General features: G+C 41.0%; 2 pseudogenes across 1 annotated transcript; one reads left to right on the plus strand and one right to left on the minus strand.

The window, feature by feature from the left end:
• Positions 1-874: 874 nt before the first annotated feature.
• Positions 875-1,933, minus strand: LOC144664160 (uncharacterized; annotated as a pseudogene).
• A 588-nt stretch (positions 1,934-2,521) lies between these two features.
• On the plus strand, positions 2,522-9,184 carry LOC144663888 (acid-sensing ion channel 1-like; annotated as a pseudogene). The gene is made up of 6 exons (XR_013572685.1): positions 2,522-2,986; positions 3,637-3,860; positions 4,769-4,927; positions 6,142-6,213; positions 6,982-7,171; positions 7,769-9,184. The product of XR_013572685.1 is annotated as an acid-sensing ion channel 1-like (transcript).
• Positions 9,185-11,164: the final 1,980 nt, after the last annotated feature.

An 11,164-nucleotide genomic window follows, 5' to 3' on the forward strand; every position in this document is an offset into this window, starting at 1 on the left:
CATCCCACCAGAAAAGGTCTTGGCCATTGGTCTATATCGCTTAGCACATGGCGGGTCATTCGAAAATACAGGCATTGCAATGAATGTTGGTAAAGCAACAGCTCGTGAAGCATTCACCGATGTCGTCAATGCTCTCTACGATTTTAGAAACGACTTTATTAAATTTCCAACTAACGAGGCAGAGACAAGAGCTTCCATCGCAACGTTTGAAGAATTATCGGACCTACCAAACATTGCAGGTGCCATCGATGGGACACATATAAAAATAAAGGCTCCAAAAGAAAGCGCTGTCGACTACTTCAGCCGATATCAACAGCACGACGTGGCGGTGCAAGGCATCGTCGACGGAAGAAAAATATTTACGGATATCGCGGCGGGCTTTCCCGGCAGCTTACATGATGCGCGAGTTCTTCGCAACTCGTCGATTTACGACCGAGCAGAACAGGGAGACGTTCTCCAAGCACCAATTCATGTAATTGGCGGTCACGAAATTCGGCCCTATTTGGTGGGGGATAGTGCTTACCCGCTTTCAAGCTGGCTCCAAAAACCCTACCCTGAGGGAACAAGAGATCCCAGCGAGATTCAGTTTAACAAGCAGTTGTCTGCCGCGAGAGTAAAGGTGGAGTGCGCATTTGGAGTATTAAAAGGCCGATGGCGTATATTGAGTTTCATCGAAGAAGTAAGTGTAGCAAGAATTTCCAAGATTATTGTCGCATGGGCTGTGCTTCATAATTTTTGCATTTTACACCGAGACGAATGGGACTTGGATGCTGGAGATGATGGGGACGACGGGCAAAACCCTAATGGCGATGTGATTGGCGATGGGGACACAATCAGAGAAATTCTAAAGGATAATCTGTAGATGTCAGACACTGAACTCAAATTCTTGAACATGTTGTTTTATTCTATATGAAACTCTGCCACAAACGTTCTCAAACGCGTTGCGTTACACACTGATAATGACTCAAAATGTAAACATCAATATTTTTCCTCTGAATGGTAACCTCGCGAACTCTAACAAACTATAAACTGTTATTACAAAACTCCGGATGATTCAGAACGCGAATAATTGTTGTTTAAATCCATTTAAATATCAAAAAAAAAATCACAAATTGAAGAGTTCACTGATTCAAAACAAATAATCATTGGCTAAAAATTCAAACGTTGCGTTACACATGTGCAATCATTTGTTTTCGGTTCTGTTCAAAGTCAGAAAGTGCTCCTGTATTCATATCAATTGTTTTTGTTTAAAATTTCAAGCATGGCCCCCATAAATTTGGTCATCATGTCCATTTGTTTTGTCTGAGCCTCTTGCATTTGTTCCATTACGTTGGCAATTCTCTCTCCCTGGTCTGTCACAGTCTTCATAACTTTTCCGGTTTCGTTTTCCTCTTCTGGGGCCTGTGGGTTCTTCCTCTTCTTTCTGACGCGCCTCTTCTCCTTTTCACTGTCTGCTGAGCTGCTTGAAGCGTCGGCAGGAACAGGAGAAGGAGTGCCTGATGAAGGAGTGCCTGATGAGGATTCTTCTTGCCGTTCTTGGCTTGTTGTGTTTGGCGGGCTAGAGCTCTCTGAACCGGCTGCCGCTACATTAGTAAACGTGACGACGTCACGCACTCCGAGAATTTCATCTATTTCGTCGTAGTGCGGAGACTTCCAAAGTGAACCACCGCTCTGTTTTCGATTCCAATCTTTGCGCTCCTTGTATTTGTCCACTAAATACTTCATTCTCCTTTTGCATTTTTCCACGTTTCGGTTGTGGTTATACTTGGCGTTCAACTCGTCGACGATCTTTGACCAGTAAAAATAAATTCACCAAATACCGCTCTTCTTCTGGATCAAACGATTCGTACCTTGCTGCTTGTTTTTTGGGACCTTTTCCCCGTTTGCTGCCTTCGCCTGCTCTTGAATCTTCAACTTGGCTGCTTTCAGTCATGTAACTTGTAGATGGACTCGGCTGACTCGAGTGGGTTGCATACAAATATTGATTTGGCTGGTTTGTATAGGGATGTACAAATTGTACAGTACTTGGCCCTGGTGATGCAGCTGGATTGTTAACTTGTGAACCGTAGTATTGTATTCCGAGTAAGGATCTTCATTTAACATCCCGAGGTACGAATCTTCCATGTTCAACGTTGGATTGCCGCGCGATTATGAAATTATTTTGGCGGGCTTCGGACTGAAATACTCCGACTAAAAGAGATCAAATTTGTTTGATTGACATTTTCCTTCAAATCATGGCGTGTAAATTGACAAAACTGACAGTTTTCACGCCTGACAAAAATTTGTCCTGCTCGGAGGCAGGCCGACGGCGTCTTTGAAGTTTGGTAAGGCTTGACAAAATTTTGTAGATCTCAACAACGCCGGGCGCACTTGTCGACCGGAACTGGTGACAGATTTTTTCGCAAAATAAACAAAAATTTGCCCAGTGCGTCCGGGCCCTTTGAGGCCTTTAATTCCACTGCTTTTTAGTCATTTCAAATTTACAACGGTTGGTGAACAGCTATTTCGATTTTGGAGAGCAAAACTTGCATGTGTTTGTTCGACTCGCGCTGCAAACTGATTTCGCGCGGGGATGCATCCCGTTCCGTTGACCGCGGTCAAGATCGGAAAATTCCGCCCGTTCCCGGAACCAATCAGATTGCAGGATTCGGTTCATCTTGCCCGCTCGCGCGCTGAGAAAAAAATAAACTATAGTTATCCAATTACTAAGAAAATAACACTGAAATACGAAAAGACCTTTGTGGACGAACATAATGCTGAAGAGGTATTAAACTACGCTTTGAGGGATGTCCTGGGAACCAAAGTAAACAGTAGCACAATAGATTGGACTGGCTTACGGAACTTCAGTATGGAGGACATTCTCAAAATCGGAGGCCATCAAATCAAGGAAATGATGAAAGCATGTTTATGGAGAGTGAAAAATGCGACGATAGAAATTTTACAGAAATTTTAACACCCATGGGTCTTTGCCACACTTTTAACTCGGGTAAGTTCGTTAAAAATGCTTCTTTACATTAAATATTAAATATGTTTTAAAAATATTTTTCAGGAGGTTGCCCCATACGGAGATACCAATCATTTATTTAATATGACGTTGTAGATCACGTAAACATCTGGAATCAATATTGTTTGGCTTCGAAATTTAAGGTAGCTTAGTACTGTTTTGAGGGGGTAAATGTAACCAATTTTTAATTATTTTGTAAAATTCATGGTTAGAGATGTTTTATCTTACTCATATTTCCCTTTGTTACAGCGTAAAACCATCACATGCGACATTTGAACCGTAAAAATGCTAAAAACAGCCTTCCTGAACGACCAAGTGCTAGCAAAATGTAATCATAGACTTCCTTCATTATGGTATTTTTAAGCTAGTAGCGAGCGGCTATCTTCCCATGGCGGATTTGTTTTGCATTGTTTGAAAGAAAATTTTGACATGCGGGTGGCAACGATGTATTTCACCACCTGTGTCTGCTTGTTTAATTTATAGTTTTTGATGTTCTCAGCAAATTTTAAAAGTCGCCCCCTTCACTGCCAATAGCGCAACATGGCAGTAGTAATAAAGGCAGTGCACAATGTCAAATGCAAATCGTTAATTTTTTCGTTTTTCATTGGTCATCGTTTAATTAAAATCACCAGACGAGGAAGGTCGAGAGACCTTAAGAGTAAAGAATGCAGGCTCCAAGTTTGGACTTAACCTTGTTTTAGACGTGCAGCAGGATAAGTATACTACTAGTTTGCTGGCGGACCAAGCGGGCTTTATGGTCCTTATACATGACCAAGATACGCCGCCTATGGTTGAAGAACTCGGTTTGTCGATTGGTCCTGGTACGACTACTTTTGCCGCGTTTACTAAACAAAAGGTAATATGTATAAGATATTTTCATTGATAAATAAGAAAATAGCTAATTTTAATTTTGGTGATACGATAGTATGTTTAGTTTGTCACGGGCTTGAGGCAAAATAAACCTCTCATTACCCGCAGGAGTCCACCCATCAAAGGTGCGTGGTTGTTGCTCTCTGTAGCTCCCATGTCGAACTCTCCGTTCCGCGCAACGGACAAACGTGAGGACATAGGTTAGGCCCACGTTGGGGACGAACTGACTCACCGGCGGGAGATCCGTATAGAAAAATAAAAAAAAAACACTGCCAGATCCGTCTGGAGAGCCGTCTCAAAATCGCAGTGATAGATATTTATCTCGGAATGGATGATGATGTTGTCGCCTGAGAAGTAAAGGAGTCAGACGATTTGTTGGCATTTGAAATCAATACACCTAATATGTCTTTATATCGACAGTTTTTCCCAGTGATTTGGAATACTTTCCATGTCGGCATGTGTTTTTTAAAAAAGCCACGGATCACCATCCTAGGAGACTCAGGGGCTTGTCGTCATCCCGACTTCTATCCACTGGGTCTCCGAGGAGGACGGATCACACGTGTTTAAAGTAAAGTGATTGTCTAATTCCTACTGGAAAAAAGTTCTACCTGAACAGTGGGTGACTCTGGCAGGCTCAAGATAGCGCAAAAAATATATTGTTTACTGAAATGTTCAGCAGAGAAAAACCAACACATTTCGACCTCTACTTGAATACGAAACGTCTTCTGTTCCACAATTTTTATGTGGCCTGCAAGGATATCAGCTTACAGAAAAAGGCGAGGCGGACGGCAAAGCTCATTTTATTCCTTTCGGTTTGTCACTCCCTTTTTTCAGTAACGTTTTATGCGAAATATATAATCCCTTACTTACTTAAACTCCTGACGTCATTTTCAGGTTGTCAACCTCGAGGCGCCGTATGAAACAAATTGCTCTGCATCTGCCATCAGCAATATTCCTGGCTACTCTAAGTACACGACTTCCTCTTGTATGCTGACGTGTCAGTCAAAATATATATAGTGGAACGGTGTGGCTGCAGGGAAGTCACATTGCCTGGTAAGGAACGGACGTTATAGTTAACTACGTCCTAAACAAAGTTAGTCTTGCAATGTAGAGTCGAAGCTTTCCTTGCCATCACTCTCGTTAGCCACCAGCTCTATTTGCGACGACCTTGAAACTCCTTTTTAATTGTCACTCAAACGTTCTAAGAGAAAGCTCTCGTAAACGATCGCAACCTTTTTTTGGGAAATACCAACTGGTCTTTTCTTTCTTAAGCCATCTCTTAAACACTATGAAAGTATACAGCACTTAATCACATTTACAGGCTTACTGTTTTGCACTAATGATTAACCCTAAAAAGTACCAGAATGCATGCGGGAAGGGTTGGAAGACCCTCTCTCAACTTCATTTTGCCCCAACAAGGTACCAAAGTAGACTCAGTTATTGCACAATGATTTAGAAATGATACTGCCCAGCCAAAGCCGCATCCTAAGAAGAAAGAGATTTTCTAACATCAATTATATTAGACAGTTGTTCACACAAGCAGGATATTATCTGGCTCGATAATCGGTATTGCGTAAGAGGAAGTAGGAAAGGTAAATGTGAAGTCTGCATACGAGCCTAGTAGCCATTCAGGCCGGAGCTTGTCCCGGTGTCAGCGACATGAAGCGACTAGGGCTATTTCTACTCCCCCATGGATGGTTTTTCTAGCCCATCGCAGGGTTACCTCCAGCATTCGCCGGAACCCATTTATACACCCTGGTGGAGAGAGGCACTGTGAAAGCAAAGTATCTTGCCAAAGAACACAACAGAAATACCCGGGCCAGGGCTCGAACCGGGACCGCTCGATCCGAGTCCAGCGCACCAACCTTTATGCCACTGCGCCTTCCAAATTGCGTAAGAGGAGAGTAGAGTAGTGACGCAAGAGACCCAAATCTAATCAGAAGAAAGGGAAAATCGACACTTCTTGTTCCATTCACCTTCTTTTGATTTTGAAATTAATTTTGAGAAGGATGTAAATTCAGATCAATGAATCCCAGACGGAAATTGCATTCATAACCTTCCGCCCTCTGAACCGATGCTCTAACCACCTGAGCAGTAGAGAGACCAGTGGCGAGCTAGGCCATTTTCACTACATTTTTATGTGACAATTGTCCTGCGGACTGTTAGTATCAGCAATTTAAAAGCTTCCTATGTGGAGATAGGGAAAAAAATGGCATATGTGTAAGCTTACTAAACGACAGGCTTGTTAACTTGTTATTTTCTTCAAGCTCTGACAGATGATGCCGAGATTCAAGTATGTGATTTGAATGATACAGCGACGTGCGTTTTTCGTGAAATGGGTAAGTGACTGCATTGAAATGGGCATAATATGCATTCACATCAGTTTCAAACGTCTGACCGTTTATTCCATTTTCCTAAAAGGTCTATAGAGGCAAAACATATTACAAAATAAATTAAAACATTTGATAAAAACATCGTAATGTGTGGATGGCAGAAAATAAAAAAATGAGATGAAAGTGAATTAAAAAGTCTTATCAGTAATGATTATTTAATCAAATGATCGATTAACAAAATTAAGCTTTTCAGTTTATCATTGTGGTTACAAAACTACATAGTGATTTTCCTTCTCCCCCCCCCCCCCCCCCCAACACCACCTACATCTATACTAGTTATATGCATCGCTTTCGAGTGGCATACTATGAAATATCCCACGAGTCACTTGTATTTTTTCGGTATACAAACGAGCCTTTAGGCGAGTGTATATACCAAGAAAATACAAGTGACAAGTGGGATATTCCATAGTATACCACGAGAAAGTGTTGTGTAACTATTTAATACCATGCCATAGAAAATACACTTACTAAATTTCGTCGAGAATACGATAGCAGCGCACGATGGGAAGGTTGGATTGAATGCCGTCAAATATACAACGGCTTTCCTGTATTCTGATTGGCTGCATTTTCTATGGCATGGTATAAAGTAAAGTATCGATGTGAGTAGTACTGTCTACAGTATTACATTGCATTGTACTTTGTCTGGGTTTCCGTCGCTAATCTGGGATATCTCAATTTTTTTTTTCAAAAAATCAGCCGCCTTTTTTTTTCCAGAAAACTTTTACAAGCTCGAAGACGATGACTGCGATTGTGAAGTGCCCTGTGAAACAATTTCTTATAAACCCAGCCTGTCCTACGGTGCTTTTCCCAGTTATAGCTTCGCGTTTGACGAGGCAAAACGTCGAGCTTCACCAAATAGTTCAGGACTCAATAAAACAGCTGATGATCTACACGAAAAGTTCAGGTCTGTATCCCGAGCAACTGTACACGTGTCTTTCGTCATGCGCTTATATCAAATCCCCACGAGATTCGAGGAGCGAAATTCCATCATGATTGAAATTTAGACAAGAGAAAATATATTTTGGTTTTGCAATGTAGCATCTCGAACAGTGGCTTTATGATCTTTATTCCCCACTTTCCAACAAGCGCCTGCTAGCCCAATTGCATTATTCTTTTCCGATTATTTATTCTAAGCCAATTATCATCGAGGCATTGCCAAACAAAACCCAGTCAAATCAATCGTAATAAAAAACTCTTCTAATATTTGTTTGTCTTTCGTATGATCTACGTTCCAATATTTTATAGGCAAATTTTGATTCAACACCAAAATTGAGAAAAATAAGCCTTTATTTTATCAATTTTCAAATCAATGATGTAATTTACGTCTTTTTAACTAATTTTTGGGTCTGAAAGAATTGTTAATTTACATGGTTTAATTGTTAACAGTCAATTAATCAACTACTGACAAATGGCCTAAAATTTAACTGACAGCTAACATTTGCCCCCCCCCCCCCCCCCCCAAATCCATACCCTCTCACGACAGTCTCTTCACTGATTACAGACACGGCTGTCTTGCCAGCACCCGTATAACTCTGACTATCCACGCTATAGCAACAGGCAGTCAAGAGAATGTTGCCCAGCTGATGAAAAAGTACAAAGCAACATATCCCGTTGGATTAACTCCCGGACGTACAAGGGCGGTGGATGTCCCCCTACCACCACGAGGATTCTGGTATTTTTGAATAGGGAACTTACTCTATGATGCTGAAACTTTTAGTAGTTGTTCATTATTCCCTTGCAAAAATTTTGCTGTGTAAAAAATGTGTCCGTGATTTTTGTTTGACGTTGGAATTACAACGTCATAATTACAAGCAGCTTTGGCATATACTTTATTTTTCCAGTTTTTTAAACGGAATTGTGCAACTTGTTTAATTTTACATTCTGTTAGCATTCTGGTTTGTTATTGTATCAATTTCCGTTATTTTCTTACTTTTTAAGAAAATAGAAGCATCCTTGATGGCGGATCCAAGTTGGTGGCTCAAATGACGTCATTTCCCGCGATATGACGTCACAGCCACCAAAGATTATATATCTTGTAGAATAAGCTAAGGGCTTTCCACCTAGTGCAAATAATTTCGCTGCGCATTAGTAGAACGGAAACCTTAGTGGGGGGAGGAGGAGGTGTTCGATCAACCACAACCCCCCCCCCCCCCCCCTTACCACTGTGGGGGTATGAATTTGCATGTACATCTGAGGGTTAAACAAAAATAGATCGACACTTAGAAGAAAGAAAGAAGGTGAAAAAAGGAAGAAGCCCTATAAAAATGTTATAATATTGTTATTTCACTAAGAGAAATGGCAATAGATGGTGAATGTGACCCTGAGATGTACCGTGTTCACCAAATTAAGAAAAAGCTAATTTAGAAACACTTTTCATTTTTACTTTGCTAACCGATAAAGCCTGGTTGGGAGACTTTTTAAAGTGCAGCGGCTTCCGCGGAGCAGCTGAGATAGCGGTGCAGGAGCTTTTATACAAACCGGCCTGTCAAGAAGGCAGAAAATGGACAGGAACGATGAAAGAAGATAATTTAAGAATCATCTGCAATGCCCTCAGTTTTATTCTCCATACATTTTATACAAAAGGAAAATAAACGTGATATTAGTTGAAAATTAGATATCACCACCTCCTTCTTTCAGTTGAATAATATAGACATCGCCCTCCCTATCGATGTATTACTTTACATTCTGCCCCGGCCCCTCTTGTTTTAACACCACCATCCTGACCAAAGCAAACACTTTATTCTAATAATAGTAATCAAAACAATCGTAACAAAATATTTGTAACGCTTTCTTTATTTACAGAATGGTTTCCACAACAAAACGAATTCAAAACAGAATTCAAAAGCATGGAACTAAGAACAAATGTTTATCAAAGTTTTACGTCTCCGTCAGAAGAAAAGACGGAAGTTTCTGCAAGAAAACAACTTTGTTGTCATTGCGAGCGGCTCTGGACCGTCATTTAAAGTCACCGCCACACAACAAAAAAAAAAAATCCATTTGCGATAACTACTTTGAGTTCTTACCTTAAGCAACTCGTCTCCGAGGGAAAAATAGCTGGCACAGTTCACAAAAATCTACTAACTGGAGAAACCATCGAGAAATTGTACGAAGAAGGAGAGTTAACTGATGCCGACACTTGCGATCCTCGCGCTTTACTTCAATCTGCCTGGTTCTTCGTCTCCATCTACTTTGGTAAAAGAGGAAGAGAGAACCAGCATTTACTGAAGAAGTCGATGTTTCGCGTCGAAAAACGGCTGATGGAGAAGAGTTCTTTGAATTAATCAAGAGCGAGCCAGGAGCTGTGTTGACCAGCAAAAACCATACAGGAGGCCTCGACGGGTCGGAAGATCACTCTGACGGCAAAATCTTTCCTCTGGCCACTTCAAGGAGATGTCCAGTTGAAGTCCTGAAGCTGTATGCGAGCTATCTAAATCCAAAATCAGAAGAGCTGTTCCAAAGGCCAAAAGATCTCAACTCCGCGAAGTTCAATCCCATAACCGACAACATCTGGTACGAACAGCGACCACTCGGGCAAAATACCTTGGAAAATATGCTGCGAAAGATGACAGAAAGAGCTGGAATCGTCCCTTATCTGACAAACCACTCCTTGAGAGCGACAACAGTCACAGTCTTGTCCGCAAACAACATCGAAACGCGAAAAATCAAGGCCATCACTGGGCATAAAATTGACACAAGTATTGACTCAGTTACTGTGAGCGACCAACCCTCAAGCAGTTCAAAGAAATGTCGTCAGCCCTTGGCCTTAGCTCCTTCATCAACGGCGAAGAAAGTTCCAAAACATCCCTCGCAGTTCCATCCACATCCACGGCTTCAGTTCCTGTACAACACTCATGATCATCAAGCGATCAAAGATTGCCTTTGGGACGACACGAGGAGAATTTTCTGTTGTCGTCGACAGGTTTGAATCCTTGCGCAATTGTCCCTTCTGGCAATTTCCATAATTGCTCATTTACATTTAATATCAATGTCAACAAAGGCGTTTAGTTTACGGATTGAACTGGCCGGAATTGGCTTCTTTGTTAAAAATTTTAAGCCTTTCTTTTTTTTTTGATATTTTAAGACACTTTGCAAACGAACGCTGAACTTCATTCAGTTTTTGCATGTCATGTGCAGTTGACAAATTGACCATGTGATCTACGCGCCCGACCCCTTGTCTCTGTGAAATGAAATAAAATTTTTCGTTTTTGAAGTTTTTGCTCTGATAATCACCTGAACAATTATACTAAAACAGTTATTCGCCTCAGGCGAACTGATTATTGTTGAATAATCACTTCGGATCAAGCGAATAATTGTTAAATAAATGATACTTGTGCGCAATTTAATTTTTGCAGAAATCTTCCTTACAGTTTTCCATATTTGAAATCCGAACGTTTTAATTCACTCTCAGAACCACTTACTTGGCAAAAATTTGCTCCAATCCCTTTTTATGTACAGTTGACACTGCATCTCTAGAACCTCTATTTTCGTTCGCCCGTTGTTAACACAACCTCCATTGTTATTCAGAGCCTAGGGGTATTGTTATGATCTGTTATCTATATTTTTAAGAACCAGTGAAATTACTGGTTCCGAGAGGAAGTGGGCGCCCTTTTTACGCATAAACAAAGCGTCATTTAAATTTACCCGGGATGAAATGACACAAACACGGTAACTTTTTCCCTATTAACCTCACTAAATGTTCTCTTCCGAGCTTCCTTACTCAGAAATAGTGGGTTTTAATTATTTACAAGTTGACAGTTGATGTGGACCTCCTCTGGTAAACAATTGCGTCATTTTTTTCCTAATATAATTTCCACCTGTCGTAGGAGCCGATATATCGGCTTCTGGTAAGATATAAGTTAAAAGGAGACTGAATAAACAAGTGTCTTCGAAAATCGAC

This window comes from Oculina patagonica, chromosome 8 (genome assembly GCF_052425735.1).
Source record: "Oculina patagonica isolate OP01 chromosome 8, crgOcupat, whole genome shotgun sequence".
In the NCBI taxonomy this organism is placed as follows: Eukaryota; Metazoa; Cnidaria; class Anthozoa; order Scleractinia; family Oculinidae; genus Oculina; species Oculina patagonica.